The 19,884-nt window shown below is 44.7% G+C and overlaps 2 protein-coding genes across 9 annotated transcripts in view; one reads left to right on the top strand and one right to left on the bottom strand.

The window, feature by feature from the left end:
* The window catches only part of ADGRG2 (adhesion G protein-coupled receptor G2), a 136,012-nt gene that overhangs the window by 20,166 nt on the left and 95,962 nt on the right, over window positions 1–19,884 (top strand). The gene's annotated exons all lie outside the window — the stretch shown is intronic.
* The window catches only part of LOC115833243 (helicase SRCAP-like), a 116,331-nt gene continuing 101,259 nt past the window's right edge, over window positions 4,813–19,884 (bottom strand). Inside the window, exon 3 of the transcript XR_004028674.1 lies at window positions 4,813–5,399. The gene's annotated coding sequence lies outside the window, so the exon portion shown is untranslated. The remainder of the gene's footprint in view (window positions 5,400–19,884) is intronic.

The raw sequence follows: 19,884 nt of genomic DNA, 5'->3' as shown, positions 1-19,884 counted from the left end.
GATGGAGTCTCTCTGGCTCAAATGCCTCTGACACTACCCTGTAACTTTCTTAGTCAACTTGGGCTGCCAGAACAAAATACCACAGATTGAGTGGTCTAAACAACAGAAATTTATTTCTCTTAATTCTGGAGGCTGGGAAGTCCAAGATCAAGATGCCAGCATGGTCAGGTTCTGGTGAGTTCCCTCTTCTGGATATAGACAGCTGCCTTCTCACTGTGTCCTCAGTTGGCAGAGAGGTGCGGGAAGCGGGGAGGGAGAGGGAGAGATAGAGACAGTTACCCTGGGGGTTAGGGCTTCAAAATATGAATTTGGCAGGAGGGACACACAAGTCCATAGCAATAACTGTGCACAACTCCATCCCCATCTCCCCACCCCCACCAGCATCTCATCTGTTGATCTGGCTGAAATCTGAAATTCCACAATTAGAGATTCATTTCCTTGGTTTAAAGTGTTGTAATTTAAATTAGCACAGAACCTCGTTGATGGGCCTCCGTGCGAGGCCTTTTCCTGAGAGCCAGTGAAAAAGTATGAGGTCATTGGGCACCTACAAGTTGGGAATGGCCCCCACCTAGAAGACACAAAGAGTACTAAAGAGGAAATTGATTTTCTTCAAGTGAGGTGGGCTTGTTAACTTTGCCAAGGCCTGTCCTAGTCCTCAGAGTTATGTTCATATCAGTTCCTGCAAAATAGCCCTTAAAATAAGAGAAATGAGTCCTTCATCTTGCTTTTTTGCATCTATGAGTGATGTGAAAGACATTGCCTTTTAAAGAGGGAGTCCAGGCCGGGCGTGGTGGCTCACACCTGTAATCCCAGCACTTTGGTCTTGAACTCCTGGGCTCAAGTGATCTGCCTGCCTTGGCCTCCCAAAGTGCTGGGATTACAGGTGTGAGCCACCACACCTGGCAATATTTTCACCGCAATACTTCATCTTCCTCCCTACCAACATCCAAATGGTACCCGAAGTAAAGCGAGCCACTTCTTATGGCTTGTTATTGCTGGGATCAGCTGCTTGTGGATGATTAGCTCAGGCAATCAGAACACTGGGTCAGGAAATCAGGCACGTGGGTCTGACTCCTGTATGGCCTTTGCTCTTGGGGACCTGTTGAAAGTGGGTCACTGCTGGTTCAGTATGTGCTGCATGTGGAATTCCATCCCCTTTGAACCTGTACCATTAATGGGGTATCAGCTGGAGGTCCTTAACTTTGGCCCTGCATCAGTTTTCAAAAGTGCATAAAGGTAAGCACTATCCTGAAACTGTTGTTTATCTTTCTCATACCTTTTTTTTTTTTTTTTTTTTTGAGATTTTGTCTCACTCTATGGCCCAGGCTGGAGTGCAGTAGCTCCATCCCAGCTCACTGCAGCCTTGGCCTCCTAGGCTCAAATGATCCTCCCATCTCAGCCTCCCAAGTAGCTGAGACTACAGGTGCACACCACTAGGGACGGCTAATTTTTGTATTTTTTGTAGAGAAGGAGTTTCACCATGTTGCCCAGACTGGTCTCGAACTCCTAGACTCAAGCGATTCGCCCACCTCGGCCTCCCAAAGTGCTGGGATTACAGGCGTGAGCCACCGTGCCTGGCTATCCTTCTAATACATTTCTTTATATTTTCCTACATAGGAATATGTCCTTAAGCAAGAGAGAATGCTACTCGCATGCTTTTAAGCTTTATAAGATTGGTATGTTTTTTACTTTCATATTTTGCAACTTTCATCTCATTCAATACTATTTTTGTGAGATTGATCCTCTTGGCTACATGTAGCTCTAGCTCATTTTTCTTCCTTTGCTTTATCCACAAACCACTCCCAGAGAACAACTGAACTCACAGTTGCCAGGGTGGGGGAAGAGCAGGAATTACACACACACACACACACACACACACAATCTCATGATTAGTTGATCTGAAACACACCTCAAGCTATTCTCGTAACTAAATCTTAATCCAGCCAATAATTCCTTTAGATTTTAACCAGTTAACTTTGGAAATTGTTTTATAAGGCTTTAGTTCTTCCATATGTTCACAACTCACAAAATTGGTTTTGCAAATAATCCTTTTACCCTTTGCCCATGAGGAATTGCAAAGCTGAGGAATCGCAAAGCTGAGTTTGCTTTCATTTGCCATCGCTTTTCTTCCCGTTTTCAGATGTCGTTATCTTTCTGTTTCCTTTTTTACTTGGCATAGATTTGCCTTCCTTTCCCAATAGTATGTCCAACTCCTTCAAAACCTCTCCATTCATTCAGCCATGCATTCTTTTCACATATATTTATAACGTCCCTAGTATGTGCCAGGCACTTTTCCAGGCACTGGGGACTCAACAGTAAACCAAGCAGACAAAACTGCCTTCAGCAAAGAAGCTTATCTTCCAGTGATGGAAGCAGACTGTATTTGAGTGAAATACACAGTCAGTTAGATGGTGTTAGGTGGTGTCTGTGGAGGAAAATGAATCTTGGGAAAGAGGCACAGGAAGCCTTGAGGGGTTGCAATTTTATATAGCATTTTTCTAGGCCAGGGGTTGGCAAACCATGGCCCAAGGCCCTCCATCTGTTTCTGTAAATGAAGGTTTATTGGAACAGAGTCACGCTCATTCACTTACATGTTTTCCATGGCTGCTTTTGCATTGCAGCAGCAGGGTTCAGTCATTGCAATGGAGACCATTTGGGCTGCAAAGCCTAAAATAGTTCATATTTGGCCTTTTACAGAAAATATTTACTATTTGACCCTTTGCAGAGGAAATGCAGATTTTTACATATGATAACTTTTGAGGATTCTACCCATGTTGTGCTTTTCAGCTTCTAAAGCATTGTCAGGAACACGATCTCATCTGAGTGTTGAAGTAGTGTTTGTTATGAGGTAGGTCTCAGTAGCTTTGTTTTACAGGTGACTCAACTGAGGCTTGAAGGGGTTATTATGGTTGTCCAGGGTTGCTGACCTTGTAAAGTGGTCGTGTTTTTTGGTGTTTTTTTGAGACAGGGTCTTGCTCTGTTGTCCAGGCTGGAGTGCAGTGGCATGATCATGGCTCACTGCAGCCTCAACCTCCTGGGCTCAAGTGATCCTCCCACCTCAGCCTCCCAAGTAGCTGGAACCACAGGCATACACAACCATGCCCAGCTAATTTTTGAATTTTTTGTAGAGTTGGGGTTTCTCTATGTTGCCCAGGCTGGTCTCAAATCCCTGGGTTCAAGGGATCCTTCCAGCTCAGGCTCCCAAAATGCTGGGATTACAGGCATCAGCCACTGTGCCTGGCCTAAGGCTGGTGTTCAGCTCTAAAAGCTGGTGCATTTTCTACTTTCCAGTGACAAATACAACCCAGGTTTTTAGCGTGACGAACTTCTAAGCGCATGAAACACAGAAAGGCAATCACGTGTAGGTGTCACGAATGTGGGCTCAGAAGCTCAGCAGCCCAAGTTCAAATGCTTGTTCTGCGACTTACCTTTGTGACATCCGGCAAGTTATTTAGCCTCTCTGTGCCCTGCCTCAGTTTCCTTGTCTGTAAAGCAGTCATAATTGTATGCCTTCTAGGTCAGGTGGTGCGTATCCTGGTTTTCCCAAGGCAGCTCTGATTTATGCCTGTTTTTTCCACATTAATCAATAGTGCCCCATTTTACTCTCACATACCCCCGTTTGGACATTAAATTATATGCATGCCCTAACCAGGGTTGTTGCAGAGATTAAGTGAGTTAATACAAATAAAGCAAGTTAATACAAATAAAGCAGTTCAATCCATGCTGTAGGAAGCATTTACTAGACTTTGGCTGTTGTTTCTTGTCAATGCCATGCCAGCCCATCACTTAATTTTTTTTTTTTTAATTTTTTTAGATGGAGTCTCCCTCTATCGCCCAGGCTGGAGTGCAGTGGCGCGATCTCAGCTCACTGCAACCTCCACCTCCTGAGTTCAAGCGATTCTCCTGCCTTACCCTCCAGAGTAGCTGGGATTACAGGCGCCTGCTACCACGCCTGGCTAATTTTTGTATTTTAGTAGAGATGGGGTTTCACCATGTTAGCCAGGCTGGTCTCGAACTCCTGACCTCAAGTGATCTGCCTGCCTTGGCCTCCCAAAGTGCTGGGATTATAGGCATGAGCTACTGTACCTGGCCTCACTTAATTTTCTTCTGACCCATTGCTTTGTCCCATTAAGTCTGAACTGATTCCCGTCTGGAGCAGTTTTGCTTATCTGGGTTAATAGGTGATGGAGGATTCCTCTTCTGTGTGGCAGTGCCTTCTGGCTCACTCCCTGACCTCCCTTAGCAGCTTTGCTCAGATGTCTTCTCATGATGGTGTCACAGGACACCTCTATAAAATTGCTACCTCCCCCACCCCCAACACACTTCATATCCACTTCTCTGCTTTATGTGTTTGCTTTATAGTTATTACTAACATACAGGTTTTACTGAGCTACTAATGATGTGGTTCTGTTTTGCTGTTACTTGGATTAAAAAAAATCCTACACAATCTGCTATGCCTGTGAGAATATTTATTTTTATGTTTTAAAAAAATGTATCTTTATCATTACATTTTTGGAAATTACAGAAAAACCCAGTAAAAAATTCAGCCCACCCATGGTCCCCACTCCAGTTGGCTTTTTGCTGTGTATCAAGAATAAAGCAATTTTACCCCAGCTCTAGAGGGAGTGCATTTTCTAATCTAACCGTATAACTTTAGCTAAACAGCTTACAAGCAAATGACAATTTACTATGTTCTCTAAGTATTATTTTGATTCCTTTAAAAGGAGATTTTTCCTACACATTTTCATCTGAAGCTGGCCTAGGAGGAAATATAAACACACTGCTCTAGCCTAGTCCCATCTCTAGAAGTAAAGGAAAAAAAAAAATAGAAGAGAAATTGAGTGAAAAGGCACGTCCCCCCACTTGCAGTTAGCTTTCTGGCACGGTGGCAAAGCATTGGCCTGGCGCCTGCCAAAATGAGCATCTTAATAGAAATTATCATGTGTGACATTCCTTTGAATTGCTAACTTTCTTTGTAATATTGAGCAAGTTGCTTTTTGTATCATTGTCTCCTCTAAAAATATAATTCATCTTATATGTTTGCTTTATAGCTCTCTTTAAAACTGTCAGTGTTTCACAGATTCATCCATTTGCGTTTTTATTTGTTTGAATGCCGCACTGGCACGTACAACCCAAAAGGGCACGGTTGTATGTGTCTTGTTCACCACTGCACTCCTAGCACCTCCCGTAGTGCCTAGCACATGGTATTTATTTTACTTAATAAATATTTGTTGAATGGGAAGGTGCCTGAGCACAGCAGAGTACGCTCACCCTCGATGCAGTGAGGGTGTCCTGCCACCAGGGCCAGGGTGGGGAGGAGATGACCCATGTATAAGGTCCTCAGCTGTGAGAGAATGAACCTCCAAAATGTGGTCTTGGTCCCCTTTGGCCCCGGATTCCTGCAACAAAGGACAAGTCATTAATTCAGTCCTCCGAGTTGGTTTAAAGAACAGATGCCTTTGGTTTTTTTGAGACGGAGTCTCACCCTGTTGCTCAGGCTAAAGTGCAGTGGCGCTATCTCGGTTCACTTCAACCTCCACCTCCCGGATTCAAGCGATTCTCCTGCCTCAGCCTCCCCAGTAGCTGGGATTACAGGCACCCGCTACCACGCCTGGCTAATTTTTGTATTTTAGCAGAGACGGGGTTTTGCCATGTTGGCCAGGCTGGTCTCGAACTCCTGACCTCAAATGATCCACCCGCCTTGGCCTCCCAAAGTGCTGAGATTACAGGCGTGAGCCACAACGCCTGGCCAAAGAAGAGATGCCTTTTGAGAGAGGAAGCTCAATAGGACCTTCACACAAAGAAGTCAGGTGTGATATTAGCTCCATTCCTGGGACAGCTGTGATCAATTGGGAGCGGAAAGAAGAGCATAAGGAGGGGAGGCAGAGAGGGGCTGGGTGGAGTGGCATGGCCAAGGAGGAAAGCATGCAGGAAGGGCAGCAGGCCCAGGCCAGACCTCTTCTCTTCTAGAAAAGCACATGAAATCTCAGCCACGGCGATGTATGTGGAGCAATTTGCAGAGTGCCTGGTGCCCAGAAGCAGTTAATGATGGCACCAACACTCTCAGCTAATATTTTTGAGCATGTGCTCTAAGCCAAAGTCTGCTAAGCACTTTCCCTGTACTGACTGACTCATTACTCATGAGAATTTTAGGACATAAATAAGAAGATTATCCCCATTTGATGGGTAAAGAATCCCAGGTATGGAGGCAGTAAATATCAGCAACTACTTTATCCCATGACTTGTGATAGGCTAAAATTAAACACTAGCTGTTATCATCATGACTCACTGAAAATACCTCACCACCTCCCTACACCTCCCTTTTTTCTGTAAAAAAAGGCTTTGACAATGTTGTCAATAATGTGGCATTAGTACTATAGGATAACCAAAAGCAGCTTGTAATATTTATGGCAAGGGAGTTTTAAAAGATCTTTTGAGATATTGTACACTTGTTCTTACTTGCATGAGCACATTACATTTTTATCCAGGCAGAATCATTTTTCTATCAAACGGTCGTTTGCAACCTATTGCTAACTGCAATACTGGTTTTTTTTTTTTTTTTTTTTTTTTTTAGATAGAGTCTCGCTCTGTCACCCAGGCTGGAGTGCAGTGGCACAGTCTTGGCTCACTGTAGCCTCCACCTCCTGGGTTCAAGCAATTCTCCCTGCCGCAGCCTCTCAAGTACCTGGGATTACAGGCACATGCTACTATGCCTGGCTAATTTTTTTATTTTTGGTAAAGACGGGGTTTCACCATGTTGGCCAGGCTGGTCTCAAACTCCTGACCTCAGGTGATCCACCTGACTCGGCCTCCCAAAGTGTTGGGATTACAGGGGTGAGCCACCGCACCTGGCCTGGTCCCTTTCCTTTTAACCCTACCCTTTCCAGTGAGAACCTGGGAGATGAGTAAAATATTCCATTTTATATGTACACTGCACTTAAAAAATTTTTTTAATTTAATTTTTTCAGACAAGGTCTCCCTCTGTTGCCCAGGCTGGAGTGCAGTGACACAATCTTTGCTCACTGCAGCCTCAACCTCCTGGACTCAAGCAATCCTCCCATCTCAGCCTCCCAAGTAGCTGGGGCTACTGGCACATGCCCCCACACCCAGCTAATTTCTGTATTTTTTATTGAGATGGGGGAGGGTCTCACTATGTTGCCCAGGCTGGACTCCAACTCCTGGACTCGAGTGATCCTCCCACCTTGGCCTCTCAAAGTGCTGGGATAACAGGCGTGAGCCATTGCACCTGGCTCCCCGGCACTGTTTTTACTATAAAATTTTTCAGCTGTCCCTGAGACTAGATTATGTGATTACTGTATTTCGGATGAGAGAATTGATGTTTACTTTTTCCTCAGTATTCTATTTATCATTCTAATTAACAAGTTACCAGTTTCACTAATAAAATGCTTTTGGCATTTGATATGCTGATTAGCGAAGTGTGGATTGTAGGTCAAGGTCACAATGGCAGAAGGACATGTAGGAGCTGCCTTGAGAGAGTGGCCTTTGTGCTATAAAGTTTGCAGAGCACTCATTGAGTTCAAGCTTAAACTAACCGGCACACACAAACATCACACCGCCTTCCCTGCAGTATATTAAGGTGAGTTCCAGACCTCATAACAGGCAGGCCTGGGGCACCTCATGGTTCATGGAGGCCGTGGGGTCTGGTGGCAAGTGATTAGCCTTGGGAGTAACATGACTCATGTAGTCTCCCGTTTTCTCAAATTATCTGGTGAGTTAGTCTCTTAGTGCAAGGGAAAAAATAATACTCCCACACCACTTGGAACACCCCAGTTTTGGAAAAATCACTCAAAAAATGCTGCTCAGCCACCCATGTGGCATCCGTGCTGCTGGAGGGTCATTTGGGAAAAGGCAGCATCCAGACGCCTGTGGGAGGCAGGATTTTTATGGACTGTTTTTGTGTCCAGTTTCGTCGTCTTCAGAGGAGTCCATTCAGGCTGTCAATGGGAACCATTGAAGCCGTCAAGTTGCTGTTTGCCGGGTCTCCTGGAAAAACACACTGCAACATCCCAGCCCTGGGCGGGTCAGAGAGGATAGTACTAAAAAAAGAAGGAGAAAGTGGACGGCCCCGCTCTGGTGGGAGGCCAGGGCTTGGGGCTGCAGCCAAGTTCCCTGGTGATAGAGGAGTTTCCACCATCCAAGGCTTCCCGTTCTGGCTCCCTCCACCCTGCCGTACACCATCCAGCCTTCCAAAATAACTCCGCTTCCGGTGGAACCGGGCAGAGTCATTGGAATGCGTGGTAAGCAGAAGGAGCAGGTAGCGTTGATGCTGGGAGAGAAAGTGTTTTGATGAGCGAGGAAAGAAAGTCGAACAGGAAGGCCAGCCAGCCACTGCAAGACTTTCCTGGCTATAGGAGCGCTGATGGGAATGGCACTGACTTCCAGGTTCTGAGGCGCAGCCCCGCAAACCCATCAAGGTAGGCAAAGCCCTTCCTTGGGAGGCAAAGCCCTTCCTTGGGAGTTATCCCCATGCCTCCTCCTCCTCCCTCTCCCAGCTAACAGCAGGCCTTCCCATCCCAATGTGCATGCGTTGTCCATGCCTGACCCCACTGGGCTCTGCCCGGTCACTGAGGCCTGCCGTATCCCTGTTCACCACCCAAACTCACCTGAGCATTAAAAAAAAAAAATAGATTTAGGAGGTACAATTGCAGCTTTGTTACATGAAGGTATTGTGTAGTAGTGAAGTCTGGGCTTTGAGCTTAACCATCACCAGGATAGTGTACATTATAGCCGTTAGGTAATTTCTCACCCCTCACCTACCTCTCACCCTCCCTACTTTCTATCCATACAGTATGTCCATCTATCCATACGCTATGTCTATCCATACTCTATATCCATCTATCCGTACTCTATGTTGATCTATCCATACTCTATATCTATCCATACTCTATATCTATCCATACTCTATGTCCATGTCACATTATTTAGCTCCCAATTATAAGTAAGAACATGCAGTATTTGGCTTTCTGTTTCTGAGTTAAGATAATGGCCTCCAGTTTCATCCATGTTGCTGCAAAGGACATGATTTCATTCTTTTTCATAGCTGGGTAGTATTCCATGGTGTGTGTGTGTGTGTGTGTGTGTGTGTGTGTGTATACCTACATACCACATTTGTGTCCACCATTGATAGACACTTTGGTTGATTCCATATCTTTGCTATTGTGAATAGTCTGACTTGATAAATTAAGTCACACGTGCCCATTAATGACCGCAGTCATTGAAATTTGCATGTTTTATTGGGTGCAAGGCCTTACCAGAAAAACAACCAAACAAAAACAAAAACAAGCCTTGAGAGGTGGTCTTTTAGATACTAGTCAAAAATTAAAAACAACTTTTGGGGTGGAGGAGGAGTCCTACTCTAGTGAAGTCTTAATAGACTCTAGGTCACCATCATCTTCAGATTCTCTGGTATAGAACATGTTTACATGTTCCCTGCCCGCCATCTCCCCAAACACACAAAAGATAGAATCAGTGACTCCCATCTCTGTGTCCTCAAAGCGGTGTTCTTATGACCATGAGCACGTTTTCTCCCACTGTTCATCCGCGCATAGGAGTGAACATGGGAGTTTCTTGCCTTCTCAGAACGTTCCCCGTTGTCCTCTCCTTGTGCACACAGACTGGCCTCTGTTTAGAAGAGGGGCTCAGTCAAGGGCCACAACTTCCTGCAGACTGTGGGATCTACCATTCAAGACTGCTGAGAGGAGGAGTAAGCTGAGATCTGAGAATTGTACCAAGGTGGAAGTTATGACCTTGATAAGAATAACACAAAAGCCCGATTGAAATCAGTTCAGGAGACGCTGGGAAGAGGAGGTGGAGGTGTCGAGTGTGGCCAAACCCTGAGCAGGTTAGTTGAGGACTAGCTGAGAGGAAAAGCTTGACCTTCTCTAAGGATTGTCATGTTTTCTCTTGTTCATGGATAAGATTTCAGAATAAAACATGATCCCCTTTTCTATTTGGGCACCAAAGAGCCACACTTGTAGTTTGATAATATAAAGGTGAAGGCCTTGTGACCTACTTACCTACTTCCTAACTTCCCAGTTTCCCTCCTTGGTCCTGATCTCCTTCTCCAATTTATATTCTCCTTGAACCTGCCTTTCTTTGCAGGGAGTGAGGAGGGGAATACAAAGTGCCATTTTGTCATCTGTGGTCTTGATTGTTAATTGCCTCTTAGCCTTCACAGAACAAGTGCAACTGAAGGCTCTAAGACGCAAGTCAACGTGAAGGTCCTCCTCTATCTTGCCAGACAACTCCTGGACTAGGTCCTGGTTCAGGATGGGTTTGTGCAGTTGCTGCAGACATGAGGCAAGGACTGAATTTTAAGATGCTGGGTGAGGAGGGTGAGGCTGGAGGGTAAGAGCAGGTAAAAAGGGACTGTGCACACCCCACTCGGAGCTGCAGGACTGCTTTCCCTCTTTTGCTGTGCCAGGCTATGGCCTTCCCCTGCAGCTTGGAAGTTACTGTCCTCGCACCTGCCCCTTTGGGTTTCCTCTCCCGCTCCTGCCTTTGACCCTGCTCCTCATCCTCTCCAGACACCTGACTCCAAGCTCATCTTTCTAAAGCTGCTCTGTCTGGTTAATTTCACCCCCTCCCCCAATTTTATTCTTGCCCCCATCAAATTAGGTGTTGACTGTCTACTCTGCTAATTTGTTGTCATTGAAACCTGACTTATTTTCAAGTTGTTGCAGGGGAACTGATGTGAGGGAAAAAGCTAGAAGGTGTTGTTAACTCTGTAGAAATTGTGTGTGACTATGAAGGCCAAAAGCATTTCGAGAAAGCATCCCATACACTTGTAACCTAGCAGCAGTGGGATGCTGGGATGCTGCAAGGGCTGGGATCAAAGGCTGTGGATTGGGCTGGCAGAGGGCCGGTGGCTGTGGTGGGAAGGCACACCAGACCCAAGGGGTGGACAAGTTGTCAGATGACCTGGATTCCAGTTCACATGCAGCTGTTTCACTGCCTTTGATCCTCACTTGCCTTAGCTGAACTCTAGGCAGTGCCTGCCACTCTTTCACTCTTTATATCCAACCCAGACCCAAGTCGCGTCAATTCTTCCTCCCGAATACTGCTCAATATGTCCATCATTCATCACCACCACCACCATCTTCATCTAGCCTTGTTTCTCACCTCGAATACTATAATTACTTCCTCGTTGGTAGAGAGCAGGGCAAACTAGTGCCCACAGGCCAAATCCTACAAGCTGCCTGTGTTTATAAATAAAGCTTTATTAGCACACAGCCACACTCATTCATTTACAGGTTGCCTGTGGCTGTTTTTGTGCTGTAATGGCAGAGTTGAGTAATTGCAACAGAAATCCTGCAGCCTGCAAAGCTGGAAATATTTACTATCTTACCCTTGCAGAAAAGGTCTGCAGGCCCCTGGTGTAGAGGAAAGACATTTGTATAATTATTCTGTCTCTTCTTTTCTGAACTCTAATACCCATTACATTTTAATAGATTTTCGTGTGTGTGTGTGTGTGTGTATGTGTGTGACATAAACAAATCTGTAGTTTCCATTTCTTGATTCTAACTCTTACTTTGTATTTTTGTTTTACTGAATTGCTCAGACCTTCAGAACAATGTTTGAGAATGGAGAGCTGAAATTCCAAACTGGACCCCCACTTCCACTGAGATCCCCTCCTATTCATTTTCCATGCAAAAATTGCTAGAACAATCTTGTCAAAATGTGAATCTGAACACACTGCCCACTGTTTAAAATCCTTCAGTGACTTTCCATGGCTCTCAAAACAAAGGTGCAAATCCTTACCTTGGCCACCAAGCCCCCTTGGGAGCTGGGCCTTTTCTGTCTCTCCAGCCTCATCTTTCACTGTCCTCTCCTTGCCACGGCATGTCCCGTCCACTCCTACCTTTCTTCAGCTCCTTACATGAGTGACATTCCCTCTTGCCACAGTGCCTTTGCACATACTACTTCCTCTACCTGATACGGTCTTTCCCTGCCTCTTTGGTGGGCAAGTTCCCCTCACCTTTCCAGTTTCAGCATCACTTCCACAGGGAAGCCTTCCCCAATCCCTTAGGTCAGATCCCACTGTCTTCACCCAGAGCTCCTGTTGCATTGCTTTGTGGCACTTGCCATAATCACAATATTGCACTTCTTGGTGTGAATTTTTGTATCATATCTTTGTTTCCCCATTAGAATATGAACGCTTACCCAACCTCAACATCTAATTTGACCTTTCTAAACATTAACATCATAACCACAAACAAATAGGTTCTGGGACACTAAGGAAAAATCAACTTTTAAAAAGTCCAAAAAAAAAATACATCATTCAGGAGAAAAAAATAAGTTAGAGTGAGAATAAAGAATAAATTAGAAATGTGGAAGAGGAAAGACAAGCATTTTAAGAAATGACCTTCCGGCTTCTGAGTTGTACTGAGTGGCTTGATGTCATTAGCAAGATGAACGTATTGATTTTCTCTTATTTGTATAGTAAACAAATGGAAATCTAAGCATTTTACCACTCTCAGTACATTGTTTCCTGTAGTTATAAATATATTTTCTTCTTTCTTAGCCTGGGCAGCCATGTGAGGGAGGGGATCTTAAACCATGCCTCTTAACCCTTAGGCATCTGGCTCGAAGGCCCATTTTCTTCTCCTCTCCGGTGGCTAGGAGCAATGGGTAGAAGGGAGGGCTAGAACACACTTAGCAGGTCACAGGACAAATATTTCTTTCAGGGAGATTATCACGAGCAAATGCCCAGAAACTGGCTGCAAACTCTTCCCGGTGTCCCCGGAAATATCTTGGTTCATCTCTTTATGAGTAGGGCCCACGGACCATGCAAAGTCTGCAGAATCTGCTTATGTGGGTTCCAGAGGGAGTGTATAGAGGGAGTGTATAAAAGAAAATGAGGCAGGCTTTGAATTAGAATCAGCCTGGGCCAGCATTTTATACATAATGGGCCCTTCCCTTAAATTGGTACTTGTAGTACTTACAGAAGGAAAAGAAGAAAGGAAGATGAGTGGAGAGAAATAATGAAAGGAAGAAAGGGTAAAGAGGAAGGGAAAGAATGAGGAGGAAGGAAAAGAAGAAAGAAGGTGTATAAGTTAGTTTTTTCCACGTAACGAAACAGCCCAAAACTTAGCAGCTTAAAGCAACAACCATTTAATTAGTTCACATTTTTTGAGTCCACAATCTTGGCGGGGCTCAGCAAGATGTTTCTTCTGCTGGTCTCGGTTGGGCTCACTCATGCATCTGTTGTCACCTGCCAGTCTACCAGATGACCGTTTGCCTGGGGGTTGGCCAGCTCTTGGTTGGAGCAATGCCTGACCAGGCATGTGTCTTTCATCATTTGGCCAGCTAGCTCAGGCTGGTTTCCACTCTTACATGGTGGCTTGAGCCTTCAAGAGCATCAAGAGAGAGCAAATTCCATGCTCAAGCACTTTTCACGCTTCTGGTTGTATCACATTTGCTACATTCAAGGGGTGGAGCATTCAAGGGGTGGAGCAACAGACTCCACCTTTTGATAGGAGGAGCTGCAAAATCACATTGCATGGATTTTGCAATGTGATTTTGGACAGGCAAAATGGATAGGCAAACTAGAATAGGAAGAGTTTTTATTTTATTTTATTTTTATTTAACTTTTAAGTTCAAGTATACATGTGCAGGTTTGTTATATGGGCAAACTTGTGTCATGGGGGTTTGTTGTGCATATTATTTCATCACCCAGGTATTAAGCCTAGTACCCACTAGTTATTTTTCCTGATCCTCTCCCTCCTCCCAGCCTCCGCCCTAGGAAGAGTTTATGAGTAGCTTTGCAATCAGCCACAAAAGGGAGGGGCTAGAAACTTCTCTTGCTGGCAAAGTTGGCAGAGACACAGCAATTTTGAGGTGGAGTTTGAGGCCTTCATATTGAATTTTTAAAATGTTATTAATAAATCACTAAATTCCTATCTTCCACAGTTTTTCTGTCAAATAGGGCTAGATAATAATGTAACTTCTTAATCATTTCCAGTGAGAATAATAACAACTTTATGGGCAAGGGTTTCCTCATCTTTTATTTCCTGGAGTTAAGGTTTAGTACATCTCACGTGGCAGATATATATGGAAACAGAAAAATTTTAATGCACCAGCCTTAATTTATAGCCTAAGTGTCCAATATACAACAAAGGCTTACTAAACAAAGGAAACATTTATGTGTGTGGTTTTCTTACTACTTGGTGAGACCCATCCTACATGAACAATTGTTCTTTTCTTATCTGTGTAGCTTTTGGTCGTATTTTCTCTCATCATTGAAAATACAGTATCAGGCCAGATGTGGTGGCTCACACCTGTAATCTCAGGACTTTGGGAGGCAGAGGCAGAAGGATTGCTTGAGCCTAGGAGTTGGAGACCAGCCTGGGCAACATAGTGAAACCCATCAAGTAGCTGGGTGTGGTGGCATGTGTCTGTAGTCCCAGCTACTCAGGAGGCTGAGGTGACAGCATCACTTGAGCCTGGGATATTGAGTCTGCAGTAATTGTGCCACTGCACTTCAGCCTGAGCAACAGAGGAGACCCAGTCTCAAAGAAAAAACAAATAAACAAACAAAAAACAAGAAAGAAAAGAAAATGTCAAAAGAAAATATCAAAACATAGTTTAAACAGAGGGAAATGGCCAGTGTTTGTTGCTACCCAGTGGAGAGAGAAGTTGAGTTAATTAGAAAATGTCAGTCATCTCAATTGAGATTGATTTAAGTTGTGATGATCTAAATTCAATTATCCTGTGAAGTGTTTTCATATTAATGGAAGAAAGCTCACTCTGGTGAACTTTGTATGAATATAGCTTAATGTCAGACTTGCATTTAAAAAATCAAGTATATAAGTGTTCTTTTTGTGAAATAGTAAATTAATGTTTTTGTAAAAGAATTGATAAATTCTTGCGTATACATTTATGAAAGTGAGAGTTGTTTATACCCTAAGGAAGGTTATGTCCCGTTTTGGAATGCCTTAGTTCTGTCATCTTGGGTAGAGAGTTAGTGGTTGCCTCACCCAGACCACTGGGACTGGAGTTCTGGGAGTCATTTGAAGGTGAGGCTCTCACCATGTGGTCTTTGATACTCTCTTCTCCAGCTCTGGGCAGAGGTGACCAGCAACATTCTAGCCCCCGGAATACACATGGCAAGCCTTAAGCTAGGTAAGGGAAGGAAAAGGGGGACACTGTAGGGTGAAGGAGAGTAGAAGAGAAAAGAGGGAGAGAAGACTGGAGGGAAGGGAAGAGAGAAAAGAAAGCTTCTCGTGCTGCAGGAAAATAAAGCGTGGTAGCAACGGCTGCAAGAGGCCCACCAACGACTTCTCCTGGCTGCTTCCTTCCACCTCAGCATGCAGCCCCTCCAGACTAATGACCAGGGGTCATCTTTTGAGGTGTTTCACAAAGCAATTCCGAAAGCTCTGTTAGTCACTTCTACAATTTAACAAGGATGGACACCAGGGCACTGTCCTACCACTTTAAACTCTTTGGCTGTGCCTTGGTTTCAGCCATTTCCTCTCTTTGGAATGCTCTCGCCCATGTCTTCATATAAAGGGAGTTGCACCCTTTAAGCTGCAGCCTGATGATTACTTCCTAGATGAGATTTTCCTGGATCCATTTCCCCACACTGGGTTAGGTGTCGTTCCTCGGTGCCCCCATTACTGCCCATAGCTGATGCCAAAGCCTGGCATTCTGGATTCAGGCTGACCGGTGCGCTTGGCCATGAGCCTTTGTGCAGGGCACAACCTGCACAACTGTACAGAGTGGCCTTGTTTTTTGGCACATAGTAGGCACCCAGTTAAATGTTTGTTGAATGAATGATCTTTAGTTTTCCAGAGCCATCTCACAATTTAACTCCTCTTGAGTGGTGGCATCCAGAACTGAACAAACCAGTCTGTGCAGGTCAGGGTCCTATTAGGCAGGGTCTGATCAGTACTGGGGCCACCACAAGGTTCTAGAATCACTCTTGTTTGTTCCTCGATGGCAATACCTACCACTCTAAGACCAAAAATGTGCATGTCCCCAACCTTCTCCTGTATATAACTTTGCCTTCCCCATCACCTCCATTTGTGCAATTTGTTTTTCCTCCGAGTGTGAAGAAACTCCTCTTTCCTTCTTTCTGGCCCCATCCCGATGTATCAAGGCCTCTTGTCCTCTGGTCATTTCTTCCATGGTGTCGGCATCAGTGTCATCGCCAGGAACTTCGAGCCAGTCTGTGCCTGTCGGTCTAGGTCACTAATGAATCATTAGGTTCTTGATGAAGTGCTGAGCCCTCCAGGATGCTGTGTGTCATGGTTCTGTTTTGGTTGGTTTTGGTTTTTTTGCTTGGTCCTTCCTTGGAGGGCAGTGGGACAGCTGCCTGGGGCTGCTGTTACCTGTGCTGTTTCCCAAGTGGGTTGCAGATTATCCCTAGGATGTGTGGGTGCTGTGGCCAGGCGCCCAGGATGGGAGTTCTGACTGTTGGACACAGCCTCCCTGAGAGCGGCCCTGAACTGGAGCAGGGCTCTTAAGTACACCCAGAGGTCGTTTCCTTCCCACCCAAACCACTTGTAAAGTCTGCCTGCCTTTTTAAAATTTATTTTTTGGGTCACGCTGGTATTACCCTGGGTTTTAGCCAGCTTGATAAATAGAGGAAGTTGGGCGGCTTCCCAGCCTCCCTGATGTCATGGTTTGGGGCAATCTGCAACTGTGGGAGGTTTCATGAATCCTAGCAAGTGGTGAGTTCGCTGTTCTTCTCTGCGAAATTTCTCTGTTCCGTGCCATGTCTTACATAAGTTGATATGGTTCCTTTTGTGACTTGCCCTTTCCCTTCAATGATGTAAGAACCCCAAACATTGGCAGTCACTATGTTTTGTCACTGAAGCGCTGGTGCTCATCAGATCCTTATTCCTGTTCTGCTTCTCTAGGAGATAAAGGCTGGTGGGTGTGTGGTGGCCACAGGGGCAAGGAGGGATCTGTGGACTGAAGGACGGGCCGTTCTTTAATGAAGTTGAGGCCTTCGTATTCATCAGGCATTTTTGCATCATTGCTTTTGCCATTCTTTTCCACAACTTGCTGAAGTGAGTTCCTGCTCCCTGGCTGGGAAGCTGGTTTCTTGGCCCTGAAACCAGAAGTCTTTGTGTTCCCAGTTGGGCCTTTCTAACTGAGGTAGAGCAGGCGGAGGGGAGATGACGTTGAGCTGAGCAAGTGGTGGCTTTCCCTCCCATTCCCCACCCCCTGAGCTTGATGGAGGAGCTCTGTTCGGCCCTCCTTCTGTTCTGCTTTTCTTCACTAGAAGAAATCTACTTAATTGTGTAAGTACTATGTGAAGACATGCCTATGGTCTATGGAGTAGCAATTTGGCTTCATCCTTTCCCTCATCACACTCCTGGGTTATTGGTGGGTTTCCTTCCAGGCTATTTTGTATGCATCCACCCTTGTCACTGTATTAATAAGGATAGGCCATGTGCAGTGGCTCACGTCTGTAATCTCAGCACTTTGGGAGGTCAAGGCGGGAGGACTGCTTGAGTCCAGGAGTTTGAGACCAGCCTGGGCAACATGGTGAGACCCCATCTCTACAAAAAACTAACAAATTAGCCGAGCATGGTTGCACGTGACTGTAGTCTTAGCTACCCAGGAGACGGAAGTGGGAGGATTACTTGAACCCAGGAGCGGGAGGCTGCAGTGAGCTGTGATTGAGCCACTGCACTTCAGCCTGGGCGACAAGGCAAGACCCCATTTCTAATTAAAAAATAAGCATACACATATAACTTTAAGTGCGTCTTAACAAGTCCTCGTATATATGTTATTCAGAAACTTGGTTTTTTCTCTTGCCTTATATGCATTGACAGTCTCTAATATGTTAATACACCTAAATAAACTTCACGTTTAAGTGTTGCATAATATTCCAAAACACAGATGTGCCATTGTTTAACTCTTCATCTACTGATGGAAACTTAGGCTCCCCACACCACACACACAGCTGCAATGACAGTATTTGTGTGTATATTTTTGTATCTATGGGTCATTATTTCTGTGGGGACAATCTCTGGAATTCGAATTTCTGTATCAAAAAGCATGCACATTTTAAATTTTAAAACATAGCTAAATTACTCTCTCAAAGTTTATGTTTCCACCAGTGGTGTATGCAGGTGTTTATTTCCCCACATGCTCTCCAGCTTTGGATATTACTAGGCTTTTCAATTTTTTCATCCACTGGGAAAAACAAATGTCATGTTGCTTGCCCTACTTTTCTACCTGTAAGTATTCCAAGGGAGCGAACAGAGCCTCCTGTTGTTCATTAATAAACTGGATTCCCAAGAACCATTAAGTGTGCTTTATTATGGTCGTCAGTAAGGTTTTGGAACAGGTAGTGTGCTTGGGTTGGGAAATTTCATCAAAATATCAGAAATCTCTACGTAGAAAATTCTCATTTTCACAAATGTTAAATGAACTTCTTTCGATACTCAAGTCACAATCAATTTCTTTCTTTGATTATTGAAATGTTTTTCAGTTGTTAATCCTACATTTAGTCCACATTCAGCACTGGGACATGTGTTTGCAATTGTTCACCATAGGACAGGACAACATGATTGGCCTTCATTTTTGTCTTTTATTTCAAGTTCTGGGGTACATGTGCAGGATGTGCAGGTTTGTTACACAGGTAAATGTGTGCCGTGGTGATTTGCTGTACCTAGGTATTAAGCCCAGCGTGCATTAGCTATTCTTCCTGCTTCTCTACCCACCCCCTCCCTGACAGGCCCCAGTGTATGTTGTTCCCCTCCATGTGTCTGTGTGTTCACATTGCTCAACTTCCACTTATAAGTGAGAATATGTGGTGTTTGGTTTTCTGTTCCTGCATTAGTTTGCTGAGGATAATGGCTTCCAGCTCCATCCATGTCCCTGCAAAGGACATGATCTCATTCCTTTTTGTGGCTGCATAGTATTCCATGGTGTATAGGTACCACATTTTCTTTATCCAGTCTATCATTGATGGACATTTAGGTTGATTCCATGTCTTTGCTATTGTGAATAGTGCTGCAATGAACATATGTGTGCATGTATCTTTATAATAGAATGATTCCTATTCCTTTGGGTATATACCCAGTAGTGGGATTGCTGGGCACTGAACTGCTATTATAACAGTCTGTCAGTAGGTCAGTTGGTTCCAAGATGACCTTAGAGATCATTTCTTATCACAGATCTTCATTTGAAAGTCATTATATCCTATTTCACATGAGAAGACACCATTACGTGAAGCGACTGTCATCTTCAAGCTAATAGCTGGACCAATGTTTTGGTTCAGAAGTAAGGCATGTTGGAATATTCTAAAAGATACAAGTCAGGTCGTCAGCAATGCTCTCTGCCTTGGGTGGATACCCCATTCTTTCCCCAACATGCATCTGAGTTTTCCCTCATATCATTGCAAGTACCCCCATGTTCCCCTTTCAACTCTGAGCCAAACTTAGTAATTAACCAAGAGTTAGCCCTTTAGTGGAGAAAGACTTCTGCCTCTGGCACAAGAGACCTAAATGCCCCAATCCTTGATATCAAGGAGTTTAGGTTCTAGGGAAGTGAAGTCACAAACACAAGAAGAAATATCTAACCAAGCAGGGTCTCTAGAAGGGACCACCCCACCCCAGGTCTGGTCCAATCACTTTGTTGTCCAGTGCCCTATGATGTTGTTAATGAAGCCTTCAACTGAACAGTAATTCATGCCACAAAAACATTAACAAGGCTGGGTGTGGTGGCTCACACCTATAATCCCAGCACTTTGGGAGGCTGAGCTGGGCGGATCACCTGAAGTCAGGAGTTTGAGACCAGCCTGGCCAACACGGTGAAACCCTGTCTCTACTGAAAATACAAAAAAAAAAAAAAATAGCCAGGTGTGGTAGCATGTGCCTGTAATACCAGCTGCTCAGGAGGCTG

The sequence above is a fragment of the Nomascus leucogenys genome, chromosome X (assembly GCF_006542625.1).
Source record: "Nomascus leucogenys isolate Asia chromosome X, Asia_NLE_v1, whole genome shotgun sequence".
Classification (NCBI taxonomy): domain Eukaryota; kingdom Metazoa; phylum Chordata; class Mammalia; order Primates; family Hylobatidae; genus Nomascus; species Nomascus leucogenys.
Note: the sequence above shows the minus strand (reverse complement) of the source record. Positions and strands in the feature narration are given on the sequence as shown.